We start from the raw sequence: 26,490 nt of genomic DNA, 5'->3' as shown, positions 1-26,490 counted from the left end.
ATCTGTTGTATAACAACGCGAAGGTAGATATAAAAATATCGTAAGCATTGTTTACATCAGTTTCCGCGGTCACTTCGTCCCACCGATAACCAGAGACTAGTTCAACAAATTTCTTAACACTTTGTTCTGAATACATTCTTTTTAAGCTTTCAGGGCATATATTGGATGGCTGTCTATGAGGTAGCAGACAGTATATAGGCAAGTGATCACTAAGATCGCACATCAAGACCCCTGCCCTTACATATTCAGCAGAAAAACTCGTCACACAGAGGTCAAGTGTTGTCTGGCTTGTAGGTGTGATGCGAGTAGGCACGTTGATGACATTTGAACACCCGTATGATTCAAAAGTTTCCTGAAAACGCGTATATTCTGGGTTGTCAGGGCAAGCATCTATATTAAAATCGCCCATTAATATTGTTTCGAGTTTAAGTTCGGTGCTGAGTTCTAATAATTTTTCAGTAAATTCTAAGAACTTGCACATGGATCCAGATGGCGGGCGGTACACTAGGGAAATCAAGGTGTTCATGCACTGAAGACCAATACATTCATAGCATTCATAGCACCTTAAGAATGAAAATTCGACAGCGACGCTGACTGCAGTAAACCAGATGTTTTATTGCAGTTTACGACGTTTAAGCCGGCCAGACGTGTTCCCGTCTAATCTTGGACTTGTGGACGTCTGCCATAAGCGCTGCATGGATTGACATATGTGACACTCGATTCTCGCAGCCCAGCAACATTTCGCCATCGGTCTCACACGCTCAATGCATTTCGTTCGCGGAGAGAAAGAAAAGAAACAGAGAAGCCAGGGATGTAAGCCAGAAAACCGCCTGGATGTGTATCCTTACTGATTAAGAGAAAAGTAGAATCTAAGGAGGAGAGCCAGAGGAAGGAAGACAACGTGCGGCGAGGAAGACACACACACACACACACGCACACGCACACACCCACCCACCCACCCACCCACCCACCCACCCACCCACCCACACACACACACACACACACACACACACACACACACACACACACACACACACACACACACACACACACACACACACACACACACACACACACACACACACACACACACACACACACACACACACACACACACACACACGCGCGCGCGCGCGAGCGCACGCACGCACGCACGCACACAAACACACACACACACACACAAACACACACACACACACACACAAAAACACACACAAAGAAAAAGATTGCAGTTCCTTCATTGACTTCTGGTATATGCTCAAGTAGCGTCCTAATGCGCAATAAAACAATGAAACAGGAGTCACTGTGCGTTGCAAACAAGATGTTTCTGTAATTCACTTTAGGTGTGGCTCAATCGCTTCAGTCACTTCTTACAACTTACTTATCATCCCTTCCTCTCACATTAAGAGTGGCTGTTTCTGATATTGCATAAGCGCAATGCGTTAATACATTCTAACCTACTTTTCTTTTCAGTGCCACAACACGGACTTTTGACACATCAGAGAGCTTATAGAGAGACGAATTTTCTCTCAACCATCCCTAGAAACAAATTGTTTTCCGAACTTTGCAAGATTTGGCAGCTCTGATAGAAAATGTATAAAAGGTGCTCAGTCAATTTAGCTGAAACGCGGAAAACATGCACAGGCCGTATGCATGGTGCATTAATGCACATCGGTTGCTTCTGCTCATTTTACAAACAGTGCATGAAGCAGTAGTGTGCAGCACGGACGGGCATGCCCCGCTTGCGTAAGTGGCCTGAAAATGAAAAGTTCAGAAGCCCCATGCTGTGTCCTTTACATTATGTACATCTGCTTTCAGACAACCATATCGTAAACAATATTGGCAAACAATGTTCATGCTGATTTTTAAGGTGAAAACCTTTCTAGGCTCATGGGGAAGTTCGTATCAGCAAACCTGACCGCCGGAGTATTCGCCGAAGCATCATTATGCCGTATGAAGACAGATTAAAGACAGATAAAAGAATGAAAAATGATTGATAGTAAGAGTTAGTGAATGATAACGTCATTATAGAGATTTGTAGAGGTTAATAATGACTAGTAATGACTAACAATAGCTACTAATGGCTTGTGATGACTACTAATGACTCCGAAATTACCAATATGTTTAACAACGGCTTGTAATGACCACAATTCATTAGAAATGACTAAAAATGCTTACTAGTGAGCAGTAATGACTAATAATGACTGAAATGACTTGTATTGACTAGTAATGGCTATGAAATGACCACTATGTCTAACCACAACTTGTAACGACTATAATTGATTAGAAACGACTTCTAATGACTACGAAGTGACCAATATGTCTAACGACGAACTGTAACGACTACAATTGATTAGAAATGACTAAAATTGTTTAATGATGACCAGTAATGGCTAATAATGAAAGAAATGACTTGTAATGACTACTGATGACTATGATATGACCAACATGTCTAACGACGGCTTGTAATGACCACAATTGATTATAAATGACTAAAATGCTTAGTTGTGAGCAGTAATGACTGAAATGACTTGTAATGACTAGTAATGACTACGAAAGGACCAATATATCTAACGACTACTTGTTTAATTATTCATTTTCATTTAAAATGTACTTACAGTCCTCGTATGAGGCAAGGGGGCGTTACAGAAGGATTAGAAAGTATATAGGGCATATAACAAAACATAATAGGCATGCATTATTATTAGATAGTGGAAAAATGTATACACATCTTATACAAGCATTAGAGTATTGTACAATAATAACAGGGTCGGTAGTACACATATTAGAATAAAGACAAACAATACAGTTCTTTCGATAAACAATGTAAAAAAAGTAGCCATTCCATTACAAATACAAAACATTACTAAGGAATACAAGAATAGTAAGCAAAATAATGAGCTCATAAACAAAAGCGCACATAACTGGAAAACAGCAAAAAATGGATCCTTCATTTTATTGAAGTTAGACGGTGGAATATGAGCTGTTGAACTGGCGGAATTCATCGCGATTAGATTCAGAGACGATGCAATCAGGAAGAGCGTTCCAGAATCGAATGGCACGAGGAAGCACCGACCAATTGAATGCATGAGTATTCCCGTAGATGCGGGTGAAGCTGAGACGATTATATAATGTGCGATGTGTGCAAGGTGCGACCTGAAGCTGTAAAGAAGATTTCCTAACCGTATGAACGTACTTGTAAAATAATGATATGAGCGCAAAATCACGTCGACTACTTAGTGGCTGAAGCGAAATATCAAGTTTTATTTCTGAGATGGTTGAATTGTACGTGTAGTTACGTGAGATAAACGTGGCGGCCCTATTTTGAACTGATTCTAATAAGCTGATTAGGTTGTTATGATGGGGTGACCAGAGTGGAGAGGCAAATTCGAGCTGGGGCGAGCAAACGTCTGATAAGCTAGCTTGCGGATGTTGGAGGGCGAATTACGTAGGTTTCGGCGTAAGTACCCCAGTGATCTTGAAGCTTTAGCGCACATAGTCGTAACGTGATGGGCCTAGGAAAGGCTTGGTGCGAGATTAATGTCTAAGTATTTGTATGAAGTAGCTGTAGAAATGGGCTTATTATTTACGTTATATTAGAAATTAGAGACAATGTTTGATTGTAACGAGTACAATTCATTAGAAATGACCAAGAATGCTTAGTAATGACCAGCAATGACTAATGCTGGCTGGACTAACTTGTAATGACTACTAATCACTAGGATATGACCAACATATCTAACGACGGCTTGTAATGACCACAATTGATTACAATGACTAAAAATGCTTAGTAGTGAGCAGTAATGACTAAAAGAAAGAAGAGAAAGAGAAGAGACAAAGAGAAAGAGACGAATGATAAGAGGAGGAAGAGTAGGCCTTCGCCATTGACCTCTTAGAGAGATCTTAAGATACCCTGTAGTTTTTTTTAATAAGGGTACGTAAAGACGTCCCTGTAGAAGAAAAAAATACCCATATGCCACCCATCCTAAGATCACCTTTGAACTCATGGGTGTTCAATACTAAGTCGTGTATGTTCCCAAGCTTATCACATGTATCATGTCCAATATGATCGTCATATGAACATACCGAGGTCCCATATAATAAACAGTACGAGCGTATAGTATATCACAAGGAGCCTGCCTCATATATTACATGGGAAACTGGTAAGCCCCATATCCAATAATCATATATGAGAATGTGCAGGTTTAGTATAAAAATCCGTATGCTTCCATATATTATAGCAGTTTTTATATGGGGCCCCTGTATATGCACACTAGAGTTTCGGTTGTGGTGCTTACGGGATTTTTCGATAAGGAATGTTAGCGCCTCGTGAAGAGTCGCCTAGTCCTCCTCTGCTCCGATGTGCCATAACGCGGGAAGTACTTAGTGAATAATAAAGTATAACACAATCTAGACAAGAACGACTTCCGGCGTGCTTTTTACGTTTTGAGACTGCTTCCACGTCGGGGCGGAAGTCTAACGCAATACTTGTGAAAAGAAAAAAAAAGATGCATAGCGACCACCGCAATATACCATACACCACACTCTTTATAAATGACATCTAGTTGAAACCTCTCCTCATTTCGTCTTCTCAATGTATCTTCCTATTTTATGCCACCGTATTGCGTTCAAGATGTCTAATGCAACGTATACAGGGTGTTTCACTTGACTTGGGCCAAACTTTAGAAATATGAAAATGGTACGGAGCCGGACAGAAGCAAGGTAATGTTGTTTGCTAACACTTAAGCCGGACAATACGCGCAAAATTACCGCGCGACTGGCCACTCGAGACAATTCGCGTGTATTCGCGGGCATCTTTGACGCTCGGAAAAACAGTCTTATGTGGCACGTATGGCGCAGCAGAAAGGTGTATCGGGAGTTTCTCATGTGGCTCTACAATATTCTCTTGACACTTTTCATCCACTTATAATATTTGAGAAGTTGATAAAATAATTAGGACTAATTATCTAATTAAGTGGAATGCAAAAAGTAACCTGAGTATCTCCAAGCCACGGCAAACAGCACTACCTTGGTTCTGTCCAGCTAAGTAGCTCTTGCATATTTTTAATGCTCGACCCTAGTTTAGTGAAACACCCTGTATGGTTTGAGCGGATTCAGCGGCTGCCTAATGGGAGAAAGAAATATATAAAGTTGATTTTTAGACAACGTCTATTCCGAATTGTCGAGTAGCATCCTGTCGGGTCCTTGGTTGTGATGCGGAGCCCAGTATTTTGGTCCCGTAGAGGTGCCCTTTATGTGGACCACCACCAGCAGCCCTCTTAATGTCGAGCGGAGTTCCTTCGTTGGATCAGTTTAAATCTCTCGTGTGTAGGGCCAGAGGGGAGATGTTGAAACGTGAATCCAACATGTTCCCTCCGTGGAGAAGAACGTATCGAGACAAGCGTCTTGGGAAGTTTGGGACTACAGTCACAGAATTTATGAACCAGTTGGTGAATGACTTTACGAAAACGGCTTCTTTTTTGACCAAGACGACCATTTGTGACCGCCGGATTGCGACCATCGCCTTTCTACCAACTGTGTCGCCCGACCTCTGTCAAACGCCGCATGCATGAATGTCGTCTAAAAGGCGGTCGCTTTTAGCGACTTGGGAATCTCGCGGGAGTTTAGGTGAAACACGCGAGGGCAGCCACCTCACAGCTTGCTATTGTTGGCAGGGGCGTGCAGCTTTCGTGGCGGCCTTCCAACAGCGAGTTGCGGCCGAGCGCGTCGTGTATGCTGCAGCTTGAGCAAAAGGTAAAGTGCTGACCGCGGGACGAACACGCGTTTCGGAAACCTTAACAAACATCTTACGAGAGTGGAAAATAATAAATGCTTCTTGCCCAGTCTATTAGGTACATAACAGTAAAGCTATTTCTGATGCGCAGAATTCGGGGATGAAGTATAGATTTTGCATAACGCGTGAGTGTTGGTACGGCTGTTCTTAGAACAAGAAGACCAAACGTTGTAATACCCTGGTTGAATCTTGTGAGCGCTAACCTGGGCTATTGGGGGGTTGGTAGAATCGCTAACTTAATTTTCTTATTTTATCCAAAATAGTAGGCATTCATATCGTGGTGCTAAAAGCAATGGCAGGCTACAGAAAAAAAAAAAAATGTGCCAAGGCTGTCAAAAGGAGCACGCTTGAGAGAGACTATGTATCAATAATAATAAAAATGATGCAGGTGATAATTACTCAATGAATGAATGAATCAATAAATCAATAAATCATTTACGTGCCCAGGAAAAACCATGGTCGGAATGCTGATGCATGCACGCATTAAAAACAAGAAAAAAAAGGGGGGTGGGAATACACATAAAAGTAAGGGGAAAAATTGCAGGACGCTTAAGTTTCGCCTCTAAGATTGGAACGCAATAGCATTCAAAGATCCCTAGCTGATTTTCACGCGTCCCGGCAACAGCAGCTTATGTAACCGTAATAGTTACTGGGAAACGCTGGCGGCGAACCCTGTGCACGAAGGCGGGCTTTCTGGCAGAAACGCGGCCTCTTGCGTGGGCGAAACTCCTGTTATTCTTTCCCACATTCAATATTTCAGTCTGACAAGATCTAACGTAAAAGGTATGCGCTGTCGGTGTTTTGTTCTCATGACATTTCTTTGTGGGCTGTTTTCTCAAAATTCCGAGGAATAACTATGCAAAGAATGAATGGCAATGTATGAGCAATTTTTATGAAAGAAGAGTGGTTGGGTACGCGTGGTTCGGAAGGACTTTTGCCGAAACGACGGTCGACACTGGACGCGGGGTCCTTAACGCTATTGCATTAAATATCTTGAGCCATTCAACTCTGTGAAGGTGGATGACTAGCGAAGCTGGGTACGTATTCTGAAAGGATCTACTTCGCCGATACTATCGTCTGGTCGATAGTATCGCCATCAGGCGTGCGCTGATTGGCTGCTTTGGCGAAATCGGATAACGTAGTGCTCAATCTGTCAATAAGCTTATGCAATTTTGATAAAACAGCCAATCAGCGCGCGCCGATGCAGAAGGCGAGGCTAAGGCGATAGTATCGCCGAAAGTGATCGTTTCAGAATGTGGCGCTTGTTTTGCACACGACACAGAGCTGACACAGAATTTTGAACTTAAGTACAAAGACATTTATTGTAATGATCGGTGGTCATCGCGACAATAGGTACGCCCACACGTTCTCGTATCCACTCTGTTATTAAATGCGTATAAGCATTTCTGCATCCACCTAAAAAGAAATTTGCCCCTCGTGTGAAACAAATAATGGGCTGAAACCCCGGAAGCAATGGCTCAGGCGTCCGTAAGCAAAAAAAAAAGCGTGTTATCCACCTGAGAGTCTAGTGATCTTGAAAATGGTTTCCATTGATAACTAATCTACTGAAGATGCATACCCAAATGATGAGACATATAAGGTTTTGCAGAGAATAAAGGGATCTTGCATGAAATTCGGGAACTGAGTTCTTTCACAAACATATTTGTCGAAGGACACGAGAAATCCACGAAAGCCTAGCCATAAGCAGCTTCGATGTAAAACAGAATGATCAATAAGAGAACTAAGAAAAGACGAGTGCACGTACAACAAAGCGCAAAGTAAAAGTTTACGACAGAACTCATGCCGCGATGACTATCGACGGTAATGCAATCGAGTAATGTAACGACAGATCGTATTCCTGAAGTGACGTTTATTTAGCAAGCGTACTGGAAAATGTAAGTTGTTCGTTGCTTTCGATATATGCGACATACTACGATATCAAAGGGGGTTAACCGAGGGTCCCGATTTTATTAGTGATATCACAAGAAGCCAACAAACATTGACACCAAGGACAACATAGGGGAAATTACATGTGCTTAATAAATGAAATAAAGAAACGAAGAATTAATGGAAATTAAAGTGGCTGAAAAAACAACTTGCCGCAGGTGGGAGCCGAACCCACAACCTTCGCATGCATTTGTAGTATGGCTACAGAATGCATGACGTCGGCTGCACGACGGAGGCGCAGTGACGGTGATGGCGCGGCAACGACGGCACGACGAGAGTCGGATGACGAAGCTGGGGTGACAATGATGGCACGGCAGAATGACGATGACAGTCTGGCAATGAATGCAATACAGCGGTTGTCTGACGATGATGACATGACAAGGGCGGCATAATCGCGACTGAATTATAGTAGTGTGATTGCAATAGGACGATGAAGTATTGACGTTCTTGAAACTACGAAGGCGTTACGTCAATGGCATGACGATAATGGGATGACGTTAGTGAAGTAATGACTATGGTGAAGCGATAACTGGATGACGATGGCGTGACGACGACAGCTTGACGAGAGTGGGATTGCGAGGGTGAAGAGTGCGAGAGTTGTAGGTAATAATTGAATTTAAAAAAAAGATGAATTATTTCAAATGAAAGTGGATGAAAACAAAAAGTTGCCGCAGGTGGGGAACGATCCCACGTCTTCGCATTAGGCATGCGATGCTCTACCAACTGAGCTACCGCGGTGCCATTTTCCCATCCACTTTCTGGGGTATTTATGTGTTACTACAAGAACTAACCCTGGGAGTGTTAGCCAGCGCCACCAGTCACAAACATCGGCGGCGGATGGCGAACATGCTTTCTGCCGCAGGAGTCACGAGTACATGGGTTTATTGATCAGTTGCTTTCACTCAAAAAGTTTCCGTACACGTGACCTGCGGCAGGAAAGGTGCCCACATCCGCGGTGGTGTGGTGGCGAACATTGCTCAATCAGCCTACCTTACAGCACAACTAGCGCGGCAGACTGGCACAATCCTCGCACAACTGAGTGTAGAAATTTTGGCCTTTTGGTATGGCATTTGTTCCAGTGCTCAGCGCGGAAACTTGGGAAGAGACAGATATAATACAAGGTATCTACTCGCCACTATTTCGTAACTGCTCTGCTGCGCGCAGGCATAAAGGCGAAATGACGAGTATATTAATTGAATCCGCAACAAGAGATACGCTTGACCCAGAGTGCGTTAGTGCTCGTTTGCTATCCTTATCTTGAACAGAACTGTAATTTCTCATTGCCTCATAATTCTCCCGTGTTTTGTATTCGCTGTATAATCCTGTGATCAGGCTTCTCATAAACCAATATTGAAATTAGCCCTTGTGTGTCTCGTCTTTTGGTTTTGTCTGAACTAAAAAAAATGACTCTAAGCTCTGTTTTGTAAGAGGAGCTCGCAGGCTGGCATGACATCACGCCGCTTTTTACAAGACGCATTGCTGGCCTAACATAGCTAGTAAAAATAAGAAAAAAAAAGACGAGCGGACAGGCGCGTTTAGGTCAACGCTGAGTTCGTACAAACCCGCCCTACTTTCCTCTAAAGGCGTACAAGACAGCCAGTAACCTAGGCTGAACAATTTGCATGGCTTAGACGAACTGCGCGAGGAATTTCTTCACCCCTTCTAGTATTTTTGGAACCGTTTACCGCTGTCCTTCGGACGACCTCGTTTCAACCCTTGCACCGAAAATGCCAAGAAATATGTAAAAAAAGAAGGCCAGCATCCGGCGGCCAGCAAGCCGAATTCCATTCAGGAAAGCAGAAAGTGTGGACGAGAGCGTTTCTAGTGCCTCGGAGCTTCAGCGGCTTGCATTGTCACGTGGACGAGCCGCGGCTGCGGTGGTTTTGTTTAAACGTTACTGCGCGTGTGTAATTGTTGTCGTTACTATACTCTTCGTTCCTCACGGCTTTTCTTGGTCGCGAAATGCGCCTTCGTTTTATTTTCAGAAGCACCCCGGCGGCGGGAAGGGCGCACAAACGTGTTTCCTGTTTTCCGGAAAGAATTATGGTTCCTCGCAAGGTACGTCCTTCTTGTTCTTGCTTTTTTTCTTCACCGCTCGTGTTATTTTACGTTCAAGCTTTTGTGAATTTGCTGTCTTTTCTAAAACCCTGGCGTGGCTTCTTTTACCTTTCAACAAAACTGTGGTTCAACACAGAAATGCTTAGCAGTAAAGTGGGGGGAAAAGGGGCAAGTACTCGGCAGGAAGACAGCAACGAAGAATAAGACAAATCCGAGTAATTGCCGAAACGCGGCATCCTCAAATGATTTCTCCTAAGGGTGAACGGCCCGACGTGTCGTCTGTTTCGAAACCTTTCGCTCACTCTTCGTCGTCTGCCTCTTTGTCTTCCGCCACGTGTATGCGTCCTCAGCTTCTTCCTCTGTTGTCCTTCCCATTTTAAAACAAGCGGCATTGACCCGCGGTGTGTTTTCACGCCGTGCCGAATCACACGACTCGGCAGGATGTGTCCGGCACTTCGGAGTTCACGCACACGCGCGACTATACGCCGCCGCCAAGCCGAAACGGAAGTTCGAAACTCTTTTTCTGGGTCCCGAAACTCGTGGCCTGTCACCTTTCTCGCCTCTTTTTCTGGCTCTCGTCGCCTTCTCTCTCCTCCGCACTTCACCCTGTTTAGCGCCTCTCTCTCTCCTCCGCCGTTCCTCGCACTCCTGTTTTCTGGGACTGTCAGGGTCTTGTCACCGGCTCGTTTGTTCCCCTCCCTATTTCCGGCTTACTCGTTTACGTTTCTGCTCGGCTTTTACGCGGAAAGAGGAGGAGAAAGAAAGAAGAATCGTTCTGGCGCATATCGTGTAGCACGTAGCACGCACGGCGAGGCCGTTAGTCGACCTCGAAACAGGCGGTGCTGGACTCGAGTGCCCGGCTTAGGTGGCTGTCTGCGGGGATTCGAGCGTGTTTGTGCCCGCGCGTGCTCGTTCTGGCGCCCGTCCTTGCGCGCGTGCGGGCAGAGCAATAAAGGCGGGGAGGTCGATCGAAGAGCAGCAGTGGGAAATCTTGTTTCGTTCGGACTGCAGCAGGGAGAGCGGTGAACCATGCGGTATTAGTTTCCAACTTTATGTACGAGCAGAAAAGCCATTTCTCTGTCGTGCTCCGAATGGCTGACTGAAGAGTTTTCGCTATTCTGGTTTGAAAATGCACTTTCGCCAAGCTGTGTCCGAGGTGGTATATGTTTACGGCCTTTTTGCCATGCCTTCTCATCTGTCTTGCGGCTGCCTTTTTCTAACTCGTTTACAGCAAGCGCTGGAAAGTTGCAGGCTCGAACACGACAAAAATGAGAAGTTGATTTACTCAATGATTTATGGATTACCTTAACGCTGAAGATTAGCGTAGACGTAATGAGAGACGCAGAAGTGAAGCGCTGCGAATAATGATAGAGAATCTGCAGCTCCCGTCCACTCTTGCGTACTTTATCAAGTGCGACCAAGGAAGGCGTGCAGGCTCCAACACATCCCTGATTTTCTACCTTGACTTTTTAGATGGCCGCAACTTGTTCATTTAGCTTTTTAACATCGCCGGAATCTTGGGAGGCAGATGTTCCACTATACTCAACCCCTAAATTTGAACGTGGTTGCTACAGCCGGGAGTTGAACTCGCCACCTCGTACTCGGCCCCAGAAGGTCGTTAACAAAGCCACGCTGTGGCATGTTTAAATTTAAAGCCGATTTGAGATCAGTTATAAATACCGCAGTGTGCGTGGAAAAGCACATAGCACGGTTTAGGTCATCACACAAGTCATCCATTTGCTGAAACTTGTCAAACTCGGTAGACGAACGAAAAAAAAAATCGTTGCATCTTCTCAGAGTCCAAGAATACATTTATCTGTAATAATTAAGCATGACTGATCTTCGAAAGTTACAACACTAGGACACACACTCCCGTGGAGGCATACAGATCGATTCTGACCAGTTTGTGCTGCTTAACGTGCGCCGATGATTTAGTACACTTTCTCTCCATACCCGCCCTTACACGATAGGGCATCAGACCAACAAGTTCAATAGGGGAGTATTATAGGGGGTTCAGATACTGCAACGGATGCGCAATAAGCAATTTAAAACTTGTTGTTGCGACATATAGGGAATTGTATTGACGTATACGTGTGAATTCTGTGGCTGCGTTTGTAGCCACTGTTGCGGCTAGCATTGGAGTTGGGCTCAACAGAGAAGGTCACGCTCTAACCTACCGATCTGTGCACATCGAAACGGGTAGATGGTCTGCGCTACCCGGGCGTCAGACGAACGTTAAGCTGGCCCACGCCGTCGTCCAAAGTTTCTTGTGTAGAGTTGCTTTCTCGCTGGTGAGCCCGAGGTCGGGAAGTTGGAGGAACAAAGAGGGAGTTTATTTACAAATGTATATTGAGGTAAACTTATTCACAGGGAAGGCACGGCCATACTGGCTGAAGCACGGAGCGCAATATATCGTAGCACGCACATAGAGTGCCCTCGGAGCATAAGCGAAATGATTCCGGAGGAGCACACACCTCAGACAGAGAATTTGTCTCCTAAAAAAAAAAAGAGCTTTAGCTCAGGTGCTCCTATCTAAATACATGTAAAAGGATAATTCGGTTTTCTCGACGACTGCACCATTTTGACGAGGTTTGTTGCATTTAACAGAAAAACTCAAACTCTAGTGATTGTTGGTTTCGAAGTTTTCATTTAGGTTGTAAATATTTTATTAAATATTGGCAAAAATCGAAAATTTTCAGAAAACGAAACTGTCAGGTTTAAATCTCTAATTCAGCATAGAAGACTGATATCACAATTTTGCGAATTGCATCTGATAGTACATCTAAAGCGGAAAAATTGATATTTTATACATGAATCTAAAAAAATTGCGTAATATGAAAATATAGCTTTTGCAGGACCCTTGTACACAACGTAACAAATTCACCTAAGATATAAACTGGCACATCTAATTTGTCCGCTTTGAATGATCTAGTGGATGCCGTTTATAGAACCACAATATCTGTTCATGATGCAGAGCTAATCATTTATAAACTTCGTGCGCGTATATATTTCGAACCTGGAATTCTATAAAATTACTTTAAGAAAATTCACGGGCTAAATTGAAAATCCGTTTTCAACAGTCACTACAATTTAAATTTATTTCTCAAATGCAACAAATTTTATTAAAATACGTCCGGGGTTTATCTCAGAAAAGCTTTCTTTTGCGTTTTACATGTATTTGAATAGGCCACATTGTAGTCCGGCCCTAGCTAAAGCTTCCTCTTAAAGAACTCTCTGTCTTTCCTGGACCACTCGCTCGGGAAACAGGTAGTGTCCCACTAAAGCAGTCCGTTGGTTTGTATTGGCGCAATACATCTTCTCCGAGAGGAGAAGGTGCGTACAAATCCCGAGCTGATCATCGAGAGGGGAAAGCAAGCACATCACACAAGTTGTTTCACCGACGACCGAAAAAAGGTTCGCGAACGCAGATTTACTGCATAGGCTTCCTTCAGAGAAAGGGAGCTTATACAGTAAATGTACATGGCCCAAGCTGTCCAACAGGTAAATCTATTCCTCGTGTTGACATTTTTCACTGAAGTACTGGGACATAGGCGTATCTACCGGGGAGGCAGCTGGGGCTCATGCCCCCCACACTCTCAGAAAGAGGAGCGGCAAAGGAGGACATTTGTCTCCCCAACTTAGTTGGGGACACAACTCCCCAACTAAGGACCCCAACTCTCCAACTCGCCAACTCACCAACTACGGATCCCCAGTTGGGGGTCCGTAGTTCTGACCAAGACCACTTCAGTCTACAGAAAGCCACTTGAAGACCTGATAATGGGGGTCTCGCCTTTTTAGCAGTTGCACGCGGAGTCTCGGCCGCATTGGTTCTTCAGGGCCCTCACCACCAGCATGTATATAGCACACAGGGTCTACTCAGCTCCAGCTGGTAAATTTCCCCACCTCTACAAGTCTGCAGTAGTCTTTCTAGTCTTGATCTAGGCATTGATTCGGGCTACTTGGTCTGTCAACAGTGCAATCGAACCTCGATAGTACAACTGAGGTTCCTAGTGCTTTCAAGACTGCTGTCATTTATTTAGCCGTGAAAGGTGTACTCGCGGTGAAACTAGAAGCAGCACAAAGCATTCGGCGGTACAGATGGCCGGCTTCTCCGCAGTGATAGCAGAGCGGGTGGTGGTCGGGGTCTCGCCAAATGTCCGTCTTCATCGCGTAGCTGCGCTGGGCGACGGGTGGGCCTGCTGGCGGCGGTGGTGGTGGACGACAGAATTGCGGCCATACAGGGCCCTGGCGTGGGCTCAGAGGGGGACTTTGACGGCGGGCGACGGTGGTGTAGGTCATCGCTTCCGGCAAGGGAAGCGGCGATTCGGGCTGCACTTTGGAAACGCCGAGTGGCCGTCGAAGCTCGTACTTCCCCATGGACTGAGAACACCTGAGGTTGCGACGAAGGAAACCTCTTGCGCAGTTCTTCGCACACAATGACCCTGAGGGTCTCTTGGAGGTCACCGGAGCGCAGTGCCTGGGTTGCGCACTGCGGCGTGAGCATTTGGCGGTTATATTGCCTAGTGCGCATTTCCAGACTTTTCTCTATCGCCGTTGCCTTTGTCAAGAACTCAGCTACGGTCTTCGGTGGGTTGCGGATCAGTCCCGCGAAAGGTTCTTGCTTTACACCTCGCATCAAGAAGAGGACTTTCTTCTCCTCGGGCACTTCCGGGTCGGCGTGCCGGAAAAGACGGGTCAACTATTCCGTGAAGATGGCGATGATATCATTGGATAGCTGGTCTCGGGTTTCCAGCAGAACTTCGGCCGTTTCTTTTCGGACAACGCTCGTGAAGGTCCTCAGGAAGTTACTGCGGATCAGGTGCCACGTTGTAAAGGTAGACTCCTGGTTCTCGAAGCAAGTCCTCGCGGCAATTTCCAAGGAGAAGTACACATGTCGTAGCTTATCCTCAGAGGTCCAGCTGTTGAAGTTTGAGATCCTTTCGAAGGTTTCGAGCCAGGTTTTCGGATCCTGTGACGAAGCTCCACGGCAGGTATGGGGCTCCCTGGGCTGTTGAAGCATGATGGGGGACGCTGAAGCTGCAAATTTGTTTATTGAGCTGTCCACAGCCTTCTTGTTCGTATCAGACCGAAGTGCATGCTCCGGGGGCAGTCCTTGCAGTCTGCGGCTAGCTCGCTGGTCTTGGGCATCGGTAGTGTTGTTTTCGGGTTTCGGGCTTGGATCGCGGTTTTGTGTGGGCGTTCGGTAAATGAACGTAAAGCACCTCCACCAGATGTCACCTAGTAGTGACGGTGAAGAAGGCAGCAAGACTGTGATTGACGAAACTAGCATGTTATCGGGCAAACTTGCGCTCTCAAAAGCAGGCTACACTATAAGAGCAACGATAGCGGCGAAGACAGTCGGCGATCGTCGAAAATCTGCTCTGCCGGTCAAGCACGTCGGCTTTTATACACGAGCCATTGAACGCTCCAGAGGAACCGCTGCTGCCTGCGTGTCCTCCAGAAAAAGCATTCGCGTCGCGCATGCATGAAATCAGACTACGCTAGGTTCGGTGACAAAGACAGCGGATAGAACCATCGATAACATTCCAGAAACTTCCGATACACGCAGGCGCGTACCGCGCTGAGCAATAACATCTTTTGGACAGTGAAAAGCGCTCACCCGAAAAAAATAAACGAGTACACATGTCAATATTGAGTAGAATGCAAACACGCACAGAAAGTACCGAGGAAATACAGTCAACCAAAAAAATTTACAGATCAAGAGATCACAGAAAACGTTCTATTTCAGATCATCATCCTGTAACAGTAGTCAGTAAAACGTAACATCACAGCGTTGTTCCCATATACTGGCAGAGGGTGTAAATGCGAATACGAGGCTGTGTTGTGAGGCTGCGCAGACATTCAGCTTTATCCCAGATTTCGTGTTCCGTGAAACTTTGCGGTTTACTGTAGAAGAACAGAAACTGTGTTTTGTGTCGCTCTCACGTATAACGGAAACGTTCTGTGCGTTTCCTGAAAAAATGTGCCAGTTGGGGGAGAAATACATTAGCAGTTGACAGTATTCAGTGTGTTTCAGTGCTAAACAATCGGCGCAAATCGCTCTCAGCGAAGCACCGCCGTGTGCATTTCAGCGCGCACCGCCGGCCGCCTATCCAAACCAACGCGGTGACTGTGCTGCCATCTATACAGCTCCATCTCACGCCCAGTACCGGGGCACGCCGTGCTCGCGCATATTCCATCTAAGAGCTTGAGTACTTTTTGCATGAAAGCAGCCAATTAGCATTAAAACTGCTGTATGTCCTTATGCGACACCCTTCTTTCTAGGTACATTTCCGCATTTTTTTTCCTCGATAAGAATTCCCGTAGCTGTGGAGTCAGTAGATATTTTCTGAAATGCTTACCTATGCTTCCTCAATTTCTTGAACGCAAACTTCATGATTGCTGGCACCTCTTTACCGGGTTCATAGGTCGGAGCCCATTTTTATGAGACCCGTATACTATAATGAGGAATTTACGCTTAAGACCTATCCACATTGCAAGCAGATATTTGATCTAGACCAACATTTCGTAAGTCTCACATTACAAACGAAGAAACATATTTGCAGCGCTGTATTTCAGCACCAAAAACAGCTAGCTAACACTGCTGGTGCACAACGGTATTTCGCGTACAGCGAATGTGCCATGACGCAGGACATTGAAGCGAAAAAAGAAATGTCATAAAAACATCTATAGGTGTCTCGCAGTTTATCACTTACAAGGCTCACGAACTCACGCATACGCATAGCCTATTTTGTATCACTTTGCAGTAAAGAAAAAAGCTAACATAGTGATGGGGTGCTTGGTGGTGCAAGGCAAGAAACCAAAGGAAAAACGATGTGCTGCCAACATTTTTACGGAAAGAGCTGTCTTCGTCGGAGCTATCAGTCTTTCAGGACGCCGATGTATCTTTGTCACGGCTGCCATAATTCTCGCAACGAGGTCCCTAAATATAGAACTCGAGGACGATGAACTTTACGCGACGCATCATCGTCGCCTATTCCTTTCTAACGGCCTCCGTGAGCGGGCAACCATGGTGGCCTTCGTCATCCGTCACCTTCAGCGACGGATTTGTTCCTTGAGGAAAAAGGCTAATGGTGGCTTCCGCGAAAAACACCGCTGCTGTTCACACGGCCCTGATTTGTGCAATTCCCAAGAGTTAACGCAAGCACTGAACGCCACATCGCCGCGGCAAAGGAACGTCAGTATATATTACAGGCAAATGCCTTTTTAAATCGGGTTCCGTCAAATGTGGAAAAGCGCATTTTTATTTATTTTTATTATTTACTTACTTAAGGAAAGAAACCCATATGGGTCTCTCAGAACGAAACCTTTGCAACTGAACGAAAATTCGTCTGAGTACGGCAATAAAAGCCGTGACCAATGCATTTCCTGGTGGTCACTGTACGATCTAATTTTTATTTGCTTTATTTGATGACAGTGGAAGTGTCGACAGCTTTTGGCACCGGCTTTTCCACAACATTCGATAATCTGAGTGAAGTAATTTTCCCGAAACTTTCCCCACCTTGCTGACCGGCTTTCATACAACTGATTTATTTATTTATTTATGTACTTATTTATTTGTACCATACAGCACTGAATGCAGCGGATGCGTGGCTAAAGGCGACCCTACCGCTTACCTAACTGAGCTCTCGGAACCATGACAGACGAAACACAAAAATGTCTATTTCTGCCCAACATATTTCACTATAAAATAGAAACGTAGAAGAACAAAAGAGGACTCTGTAAACAGCAATCAATTTAGAATGCGATCTGAGCGAAACAAAATAAAATTGTACCCCTAATATAGTAGGAACAAAGGAACACAGAAAACATGCATTAGGTGGTTGCACATAAGCTACTGATTGTTCTAAAAAGATGGCAGTTCTTCACTTTTTACAAAGGAAACTAAGGATGTCGCCAAGAATATAAAAGATTGGACATACGGAATTTGAATTGCGGTGTTAGTATAGCTATGCATGGTTTTATGGTGCCACAAGCATATCTTACGCGTAATTAATCATTCGAATCAAATATATTTCCAAACGTTCAATTACCTGAAATAGTCACGAAGGTTTGAATCCGACAGCTGTGCGCAATATCTAGAACCGGCTAATAAGATCAATTTGAGAAAACTATTTGTCACCGACTCCTTTTTGACAACGAAGCTGTATACCTCTACCTCCTCCCCCCCCCCTCCCCTTCCAATGCATTAGTTGTGTCCATGGGCAAAGATGTGGGGTAGTCCCAGAGGTAGTGCAATACCCGGCAGACCCGCGTTATAGATGAAGCAGACTTCCAGCACTCCGCCCCTATAATTGATAATTATTAAGTAATAATAAATGAAATAAATTAATCACCATGCATTGTTTCAAGTTGGTGGATGCACTGGAATCGTTTGTTAAGAGAACATGGACTAACGAGAAGGAGGCATTGCCACATACGCAAAGAACAAAATGCATGTACAATCATACTTCCTTGACTCGCAAGGGGACAATGCCATCAACGGTGGGGATGTCTGTTCCATAGAAACGAAAGACGGAATTGTGCTGTCCACTCTGTATATATATCCAGGCGCACCCAAGTGTGATGTCAAGAATTTCATACACTAGGCATTTTGCATGGGTTAGCCGTGACAACATTACCCCTGTCATCATTGTTGGAGACTTCAATGTGGACATTTTAAACCAGGCAAGAAATGGCTCATTGAATTTGTACTGGAAGAGTTTTGTTTGATGTTCCACACCAATCCAAGTGATTCAACTGCTCAATAAAGGTCGTGTGTAGATTTAACTTTGACCGAGATTCTGTCTGAGGTTGTAACCGAGCCAGTCAGCGTATATCACAGTAATCAGAAAGCTATCGCCACTACCATAAATAAATAAAGGAAGTAAACACATGTGCCCTTGTCTAAACCTGCGTGATGTGCTACAGCTTCAGTGGCCATCCACCTCCACAGAGTGGTTTCTTTTGGTAAAGAAACATCGACAGAAATAAAGACAGCAAAGTTCAGTGTTCACTGTTCGGAGTCATGAATAAAATATCAGCTGCTACAGGGGTTCATGCCCTGGTGACACACCAAGGGCTACGGGCACTATTTCGGCCTTCACGTGATCTTACCTTCACTTCAGCCTCTGAGTCACAATTAACGCGCTTATGTAGATATCTCCAATTTTGTAAATAAATTTTCAACGTACGCGTTGAGCCTCTAAGAAAAAGTTTCAGCTTGAAATCCTTTATTCCTTAGCTCACATCGATACTTTTAAAAGGATTGACGCCTCCTGTAAGGCAACGCCTTTTAGTGGGCCCCGAATCATTTTGTAAGTTTGTTTCTGAGCTCATTTATGTACACTCAGAGAACCTTTTCCTAAATATTGTTCAGTAAACTCCGCATTTGCGGAAATAACAATAATTGCTTAGATGCCATGTTTCGCTTTCATACGGCTGTCGTAATAATCTATTCGGGAGCTGACCGCAGCAATGCAATTCGTCCGAATTTGATAACTTCTCACGGCCTCTCCTGCAATGGTCTCACACTTCTAAAGCTTCTTTATTATGTTGTGCAAAGTACTCACTGCATTTCTCCAGGAGTTTGTTCCAAGGCGACGTCGGATTCCCATAAAGCAATTGTTTTAATAGTACCCGAGAGTGTAAAACGACATTTCGAGAGCTTTGTTATTTCTCGCAAAACCAGTGATCTTTATTATTCTCCCAGTAGCAGGCATGCAATATGTCCACAGCTGGTTTAGGCAGCGCTACAGGACAAGAACAAAGAAGACCACCAACTTGGCCGCATATATCTGTCCTTTGTAATGTTTTGTTTCATTTTGATTCGAAGTTTGGCTCTTGAAACTGTGTGAGCGCCTATCTCGCTCACTGTCTTTTTTTTTCACACGAACTTTGGCAGGATACGTAATGTTATTCTACAGCAGCTTTAGTAAATTCGCTGCATAAGCTGCCAGCATCTTCTAGACTGTGAACGTACACAAAGGTTCACATCTTACTTTTCTCTCCCTATGCGTTCGAGGCCGCTGCATTTCCTGCCATGCTTACCCTTGGTAGCGAGTGAACGCTATTTACATTTCATGGGCTTTCTTTCTCTCGTAGGGCCCGTGTATTTGGGCCACTGGTTGGATTCACAAAAGTTTCGCAGAATTGCAACGATTTCTTTTTTATATACACTCTTTTCGTCCTGCTTGCGACAATCCGCAAGTCAGCGGTTGCAGTTGCGCAAATGAACCCTGCGTATGCTTCGATAATTTCTTTCCTTCTCCGCAGCCATATTTTTCTATAAGTGAACGTGCTTCGAATAAACGCATGCCTCTTGATGGTGGACGCGTACATTGCTGTGTGGCGGAGCAGCTCCCACTTACAACGCAGCTTAATGATGTATCAATGCATTATATGCCCCGCGAAGTTGTACATCCGGCATGCCGCGTTAACATCCGATGGTACCAACACCAACGCGATCAAGTGATGACGTCACATCCCAGGCGCTGGACCTGCTGCCGCTCCCACTACGAAATCCCACGGTGAACAGCCACTGCTGCGGACACCGTGGCGCACACCCAAAAATTTTGCTCTGCCCAATGCGAAAATTGGGTTGACCCACACTCAAAACCGACTGGGCCTACTCCCAAAATTCACCTGGCGCAACCCCTGTATTTAGGTGGCCCACGACCTCAAAAAATTGGCCCTGGCCAATTGGAAAATTTAAATGACCAATGTTCAAAACCGACTTTGTCCACTCCCAAAGTTGGCTTGGCCCACCCCCACAATTTGGCTGGCCCACGCTCGAAATTGACATGACAAGATTAAAAGTATCGCGCGGAAGAGTCATTCTGCTTTTGCATTCAGTACACGCAAGGAGACATAAGTGCATCTGTAACTTTTATTCGATATTGAATGAAGCATTCCTTCCTAGGAAACAGAGTCGAATCATTGCAGCTGGCCAAATAAAGGAGTACATGCCCTGGTCGACGGCGCGCAGGGCACGTGACATCGGAATCATTATGCAAGGGAAGCCTGATTTCTTTCATTTTATTGCCATAGCAATTATAGGGAAAGCCCAGGTGAACTTCAGGCGTCGCCGTGATGTTCCGCATAAAGTTCATGTGCGATAAGGTCCCATCACGCGCCGCGGTGCCGTTTGCTGCAGGCGCGAAAGAAATCGTGAGTGGGTGAACCCAGTAGTATAGTGGTTTGATGGGCGCCGTCTTCCCACTCGTCCAGTGAAGTGCGCGAAAGTGTGTGTGTGGAGGGGGGGGGGGGGGAGTTGTGAACTCGCTTTAAGGGTGAGGAATGTATGCAGATGAGCGGGCTAGTCTGACCGTTACTGTGCGGCCGCGCGCGCCCTATTACAGAGGTGCGGCGGGCACGAAGGCTACAAGAGGGGAGCGGTCTGTGAGTGACTTCGTGTGCGCGGTGTTCTAGCGCGACTAGTTTTTCCAGGTCGGTTATCTCAAGTTTCAAAGAAGAGTTGCACGAAGCATCCGCTTGCCACTGCATGCTGCCACCCTTGAATCGACTCCGCCCCCGCCCCCCTCTAGCGTTCTGACAGCGAGTGTTCGCGGTCGTTGAGCGACATCTGTTCGTATTTTCCTATGCTCGTGTGACACCATGCTTGTTAATTTATGTAGTAGGTGAATGATTTCTGCAATTTATACAGCCTATAAATATCTTTCATACAGATACTTTATAATTTGCTACAGAAATCAATGCTTCGCCTGCTGGCCGAAACTGGATCTTCCTTTTTCTCCAGTTACAAGATTATAAGTGTTCGTTCTTCCCTCAATTGTACGGTGCTCGCGCCCGATGCGGACACCAGCACGGTTAAATCGAGCGAGGTGTCGCGCGAGCTTTCCTTGGAACGTCCGTATCGAGTGCGGGGGGAGCTGCCACGACACATCAACTTCGGCCTATAATCGATTTATGTATAGTAACAATACTGACTAAAGGGACTGCGGGACCGAACGCATTGCCTAGGTGTCTTTCTTTATAGTGTGGGAAATGCGCGAACCGTCAAATTACCCAAGAATACAAGTAAGCGTTAACTCAGCTCTGAATGACAAATTGGGCGAAACGCTCAAAGAAAGTTCTATTGCATCCGTCCGGATTGACCTACGTGCAAGCGTGCACCCTAAGAGGACGCAACCTGGCGGTCGATCCAAGGCAACGTCGCCCTTCTGGAAAGGAGCCCTCCTCGCGAGAGACCTGCGGGGTCAACGTTGACAGCGTTCGGCCCACGACCTCTCTGCGGCAATCCACCCTGACGTTGTTTCGTATACCGCAGAGACACCAGAGGAAAGAGGCGCGCGCGATCCGACGGCAACGACGGGCAGGCGATGACAGTGACGAGCTCTCTGAAGTGGCGCTCCGCGCTGAGGTCGCTCGCTTGCCCCAGCGGCGGCGGGCGCTCGCAGAAGCTTTAGCGCAATTGTCGAGCGTCGCGGCAATTATCGGTATCGCTATAGCGCCTCCACCACAGCGTCCGCCGGCAGCATGTGGGGCAAGGTTGAGACCTTCGCCCACATGGCTCCTCGCGCGTCGCACACCAAGCGGCGACACCTCGAGCTGTCGTCTCGCGCCGGGGGCTCGGATCAAAGCGGGTCCGTTTCGACGACGCGCGGCTCCCAAAAATACGGAGTGCGGTTCCTCTCTAACCCTCCCCATCCGTCGCAGCAGCCAAAGCCACGCCACAGACGCAGTGGGGCTGCTACAGCTGGGTGTGAAGAGAAGGCGCACCGTGCTGGTTGGCGTCCTTTATAGGCTTCCTGAACCGTGACCCCCCTCCCTCTGTATAGCTGTCCGCGGTTGCCGCTCTTCTAGCGGCGGCCCTGATGTGTTCTCTGTCTATGGCCCACCGCTCTGCGAGGGCGAGGTGTCACTGCGCAGTCGCGCGCGTTCATCTACGTTTCCACGCACGCACAAGAACGCAAGCTCGTACAAGTAGAAGCGTTGTACGAGGGTAAAGCCGGTGAAAGCTCAAATGACATTACATTAAACCACGTTGCACAAGCAAAGAAACGTGCGTGGGGAGACATATATTCAGAGTAGCAATGAATTAATGGAACAGATTTTAACAAGTCTCAATTTTCTGGCGGCTCGATGAGACAGAAATTCGTCGCGAACATTAGCAGATATGTTGGTGCAGTCGGCTATATTAAACAGATTTTTTAAGAGCTTCACATCGCCAAACCTTCTGCCAGAGCACAGAAACTGGCAGTTGGGAAACTCTGTCGGCAACTCCGCCACTGCGCAGGCGCTGGCGGTCGCTAGGTGCTGCGCAGGTGCTGGCGATACAATAGGAAGCAGTGTTCGCGGCACGCTGAAATGGCCACTGGTGTGAACGCGCGAAAATATTTCAGCACACGCAACCACAATTCTTATGATCATTTCGCATATTTGCAATAAATACACATTCACTGGCACAGCCAGCACTGGTGATTCCCACCTTGTAAATTGAAATACCTTCTAGGTCATCGCTTCACCCAGCAATGTATATCGTGCATCACACGCACCTTACACATGAGGCGCCTCATTTCTCCGCACTTAATTCCGCAAGTCCGAAGGTATGTCTCCCAGGGAATCGGGTCACTGAGTAAATATTAAAAAAGAAGCAAACTCGGACGTTCCAGTGGCATGCTTTGTAAGTTGCACCCAGAACGGAGACAAACAAACGCGATGGAACTTCCCCATGATTTCTTCGCCAGTTGCTTTCACAATAAACTCGTCCTTTTAAGCGTGTTGTGAGTGTAATAAAAGCAAGAAAAACTGACAGAGCTCGAGAGGTCAGTGCTCCTTCAAATATGCACCGAAAGTGTGTAGCACCCCTCTCACACTCCGTTGTATCCCCAGCGGCTCCCCAGCGCTGAAAGCGAAGCCGTGCCAACCAGGATTCATTGATGAGATGTATACGCTGGTGTTTGGAGACTATTCTAGTCGGCAAAAGACGGTCTTTGCAAGGCACGCCACTTCTCGCTGCTGTTATGCTGCAAATTGTCACTTGTTTGATTCTTCCTGCGTAACATCCGGCTGCCACTTGCACTCTTTTCTGGCTCATGTCGGTTTGTATTTGGATTTAGATACTGCTTACTTGAAGAGAAGAAAGCGCTGTTGTGCACAGTGTCATGGTAGCAGTTCTAGCAGGGGTAATAAACTCTATTAAAAATTGCGTGATGCGTTGAAAAGCCTGAACTGATGAACCTGCCGGCCACCAGCTCCAACGGAATGTCGATATTGATGGCAAGGATCACGTGGCCATGCGTAAGAACCGCCGTTTAAATATAGAGCTCCAAGATTTTAACTCTTGCGCAAGGTGAGAGAAAACATTGAACCCGCTTTGCTGGTTAGGACTACGAAACCTGACAGTTCAGCAAGTGTCGTGTAGATTTCTCTTTGGACACTTGGTGCATGCTCTATGTTCGGAACAGGAGTGGAGAGGGGGCCTGGGGGGGGGGGGGAGCACCTCTTACTTTCTGAATGCAGAATCGCGCATATGAGCCACGCACTGACGACGTTCTCTCCCTCTCCCTCTCTTTTGAAGATCGTTCTGCCCACAAGTCATAAAAAAAAGAAGGTGGCGCGCTTCGCGAGGTTGAGCATAAGACATTGAGCGTTGAACCATCGCTTTTGCCTTCAGTTACGAATAGCTTGTCGAGCTGACCTCTCCTGTAGTAGTGTTGTAAATAAAAGTTTTGTTGTTCGCTACTTTGCTCTGTCTTTGCGCGTATGCTCGCCGCTACTGGTCAAGGTCCTGACAGTTGGGTTAGCGCTGCCCTACAGACTTGTAAGCCCTTTCGGCATACCCGCCTACTCAAGCCTGCTAGGTTTCATAAGAAACAAGTAGCTTTACGAATTTAAATAATGCTTATGTCCTGAAAGCAAGCATAACTTTATTTCCTTATTGCTTAGTTTCTTTTGCATTTTATTCTTTATTTACTTAGTTTTTAATAATGATCTTTAACCACTCACTCAAATGCTATCACATTAAAATCAATAGTTTCAATCAATCAATCAATCAATCAATCAATCAATCAATCAATCAATCAATCAATCAATCAATCAATCAATCAATCAATCAATCAATCAATAGATTTTTCATCGTCGATCCGTATACGAAGCAGCTACCATTTTGTAGCCTGGGACATTTTATTGTCAATAAAATAAACTGAAGTTAAATTTAGAAATTGGGTGGGTATGCGTGCATGGTATATATCCCGGTAATACAATGCGTCAGCCTACAAGCAGAGTGATTGCGCAGGTAATATCACCGGAATGGTGCGGCGCGGTAGCGCATGTCGCATACTCGGTAGCTGCTCCAAACACCTTCGCGTTCTTTGCGGATCTATACTGTTGCTTCGTTCATGTTTATTGCGGTATGCGCCAGTGTTCGTCCCTCTTTAAGTCTTCTATTGCACAGATTATCGGTTGCCACCTGATACCTTTAGAGGACGTCGCTGCGGTCTCTCCAAAATGAACCGACCACCGTATGCAGCACGAAAACATCCGGGCAACCTAATCACAGAGAGTGGAAGGGCAGCGAACTGCGGGAAAATGCGTAGAGGAGCGCTGCGTCTGTTAGAAGAGTATACTACCGTTAAGAAGAATGACAAAAACAGGTGTAAGAGGAAGGTGGCCAACGCATTTGATTAGAGAATGAATGCACCCAACAAACTGTTGCACTAAAACGTATTTGGGACCTTTTTTTTTATTTCCATTGTCTAGGCTGAAACTTGCGCTGAGTATTTAGATGCCAAGAAGTACTTGGGAAAGCTAGATGTTGACCGTGAAAATTGATTTTTTTTTGTCTGCGATTCTATCACCAATAGACCGCGATGCTTACACTCAGTGGATGCTTAGTAGAAGGATCGCGCTGCCGCCGTAACCACTGGGCTCAGTGAAGATGCACCGGTGAGGAAGCGTGCTCACCCCCAGCCATTTGTTCCCCCCCCAGTGGAGCTTTAATTTAGCGACAGTTCCAGCCGCACCAGTGGTAGCGTCTTCGGTGTATTCTGCTCGAACAGCGGCAGTGAATACAAGGATTGCAGCTCAAAGTCATCACGCGGTAAGCAGACACCCAGCTATCCGAATAACTTGGGAATACTCAGAATTACGCAATGATAGCGTTAGCCGCAGGTGGCATATTACTCCGAGATAACTTCACGCATTAATTCCCAAACTATCTGGAATTATGTCAATTTGTATTTCAAATCTTAGCAAGGCAGCCCTGTTTTTCATTGTTCTTGTTTATTGCGTCATGTCATTTCTTTTCCGAGAAACCTTTCCATCCGATTTCAAATGAATAATGTACCGGAATGTGCAATTTTCGTATTAGCGGACACTTTAAGGTTTCATAATGTGCATGAACACCATTTGTTACTGGTTCTGAACACCACCATTCGTAAAGGAAATAAAAATAACCTATACTTAAAGTGTTTTGAATATAGAACAATGCAGCACAAGACAGCCACAGCAGAGGACGCATTTAGCACCTCTTCTGTTACTGACCACGGTTGCGCTGCTCTAAAAACTAAATGATCAACCTACAAGTCCACATTGTGGGGCTATATCATCTTTATCGTTTATCATCTTATCTCGTTTTACTAAGCGCTGTGGGCAGTGCGACTTTCCCAGGCCTCGAAAAATCTATGTGACCTGAAAGTGATAAAATTTACATTTCCACGCGCACTCAA

The 26,490-nt window shown here is 45.7% G+C and overlaps 1 protein-coding gene and 1 non-coding gene across 13 annotated transcripts in view; both read right to left on the bottom strand.

The window, feature by feature from the left end:
• Window positions 1–26,490, bottom strand: part of LOC135913786 (putative protein kinase C delta type homolog) — a 725,274-nt gene that overhangs the window by 162,345 nt on the left and 536,439 nt on the right. The gene's annotated exons all lie outside the window — the stretch shown is intronic.
• TRNAR-CCU (transfer RNA arginine (anticodon CCU)) lies at window positions 8,408–8,479 on the bottom strand. Its single transcript has one exon. It is a non-coding gene; the product is annotated as a tRNA-Arg (tRNA).

Source organism: Dermacentor albipictus, chromosome 6 (genome assembly GCF_038994185.2).
Source record: "Dermacentor albipictus isolate Rhodes 1998 colony chromosome 6, USDA_Dalb.pri_finalv2, whole genome shotgun sequence".
Lineage (NCBI taxonomy): Eukaryota > Metazoa > Arthropoda > Arachnida > Ixodida > Ixodidae > Dermacentor > Dermacentor albipictus.
The sequence above is the reverse complement of the archived record's forward strand: the minus strand, read 5'-3'. Positions and strand labels throughout refer to the sequence as shown.